The sequence below is a fragment of the Sinocyclocheilus anshuiensis genome, unplaced genomic scaffold (assembly GCF_001515605.1).
Source record: "Sinocyclocheilus anshuiensis isolate Anshui unplaced genomic scaffold, SAMN03320099.WGS_v1.1 scaffold60, whole genome shotgun sequence".
Taxonomy (NCBI): domain Eukaryota; kingdom Metazoa; phylum Chordata; class Actinopteri; order Cypriniformes; family Cyprinidae; genus Sinocyclocheilus; species Sinocyclocheilus anshuiensis.
This window is the reverse complement of record NW_015554068.1, coordinates 780,346-782,723: the sequence shown is the minus strand read 5'-3', so window position 1 is coordinate 782,723 and position 2,378 is coordinate 780,346.

The following is a 2,378-nucleotide window of genomic DNA, read 5'->3' as shown; positions in this document are numbered from 1 at the left end:
CACAGAATGAAGGAAGTGAGCCGCTTTTTTCCACTCTGTGACAGTTAAACATCAAATCTGTGATCCGTATGATTTCCTTTTGTTAAATATGACCACCAAATATCTTGTGATTCCATTTTAAGAGTGCAGAAATCGTTTATACCGCCTTTACATCTGGGAAATTGTCTTACGGACAAGGCAGCGGCTTTTCGAAAGGTCAGAAATTTTAGTGGACTTAGTCGTACGTATTTTATGAAAGGAAACAGCATGTCCTTAAAAGTTATATTTTGTTCCTTTTCCATTTTTATAACAATAACTGCCATTATAAAATGGATAGTTGCAATCGTGGATGCTGATTGGTCAATACTGTCAAAAAAAAAAAGTAGTAACAGATTTGACATACATTTAAAAATGATATGAAACAATGTGATGTACAATATAGCTACAGACAACCAATCATAAACGCTTCTGTGCCTGCCTCATTAAATATTCATGAGTTATTCATTGTGATCTGTACACTGCAGATTTGTCTATCCAAGATTGGCCATCCAATGAGTTTATTTCTTCATCAGATTTGGAGAAATGCAGCATTACATCACTTGCTCACCAATGAATGTGAATGGGTGCCGTCAGAATGAGAGTCCAAACAGCTGTTAAAAACAACACAGTAATCCACAAGTGATCCACAGCACTCCAGTCCATCAGTTAACATCTTGTGAAGTAAAAAGCTGTATGTTTGTGAGAAAGAAATCTATCATTAAGACATTTTAACTTTAAACTGTTGCCTCCATCTAAAATACAAGTTCATAATCCATAATATTGCTCTCTCCAGTGAAAAAGTAATCTGGTCTGAATCAGGAGAGAAATCTGCACAGATCAAGCAGCGTTTACAGTCCAAAACAGCTCTAAACAAATACGTGGCTGGATTTTGATGAGAGAGACAACAGGAGATGGAATTTTTCACTGGAGGAAGTGCTATTATGGATTATGGACTCGTATTTTGGCCAAAATGTTGAAGTTTGAAGTTAAAACGTCTTAATGGATTTGCTTTAATATTATGGACTGGAAGCTGGAAGCAATGATTTGAAGTTAAAAACATTTTAATGAATGGATTTGTTTCTTACAAACACGCAGCTTTTGGCTTCACACGACATTAACTGCTGGACTGGAGTGGTGTGGATTACTTGTGGATTACTGTGATAGGCAACAGTTTAAAGTTAAAATGTCTTAATGATAGATTACTTTCTCACAAACATACAGCTTTTTACTTCACAAGATGTTAACTGATGGACTGGAGTGCTGTGGATCACTTGTGGATTACTGTGTTGTTTTTAACAGCTGTTTGGACTCTCATTCTGACGGCACCCATTCACATTCATTGGTGAGCAAGTGATGTAATGCTGCATTTCTCCAAATCTGATGAAGAAATAAACTCATCTACATCTGGGATGACCTGAGAGTGAGTACATTTTCAGCTAATATTCATTTTTTGGGTGAACTGTTCCTTTAAAGATGGATTGAACTCCATCAACTTCATGAATTTAATACTTAGAATGTTGACAATTTCTGAAACAGTTTTCTTACAACAAAATTTTTTTTTTTTTAATAATTATAAATAAATTATTAATTAAATTAAAAAAAACATATGAATAATTATTGCCCAGGTTTGCTTGCTAACCAAAAACATTTGTTTATGTGCATTATTTATTTATTTATTTATTTTTGAAAATGTAAACAATTCAGGGGAAAAAAGAAAAACATTAAAAAATATTTTTTCTTTTTTTTTTTACGGGGGCAGAGTGACTACTTCTCCCAAACTCAAGAACACATTATATTTGAAATATGTCTGAATGTATGTCAGTGTTTTAATGTTTCAACACGTTGAAAGTGCAGAAAATAAGCATTCGTTCACAGCACTACACCTACAGCAAGAGTATGATTATAGACTATAAAATCCTTATCTGTAAATAATTATCCAGTCTCTGACACTGAAGTCTGATGGACTGATGCGCTAGCTGCTGAAACCATTTCAATCAGCATATACTGCCACACAGTGTCGCAAACCAGAAAGTGTAGAAGATCCTCACTCCTGCTCAAACTGATGCTCTATTCTGCCTTTGACCTCTGCTCACATATATGTAATACTTTACTGATGAATATGTTTTATTTTTGACTCCAAGATCAGATACAAAGACCAAATATGTTATGGTATGTAATTGTATTATATTTATTTTATTATAATTATTTTCAAAACATATTTACATTAAATGTTTTCATTTAATGTATGTGCATACTGTCAATATGCAATACTGATATATATATATATATATATATATATATATATTAGTGCTCACAAACGATTAATCGCGATTAATCGCATCCAAAATAAACACAATTTG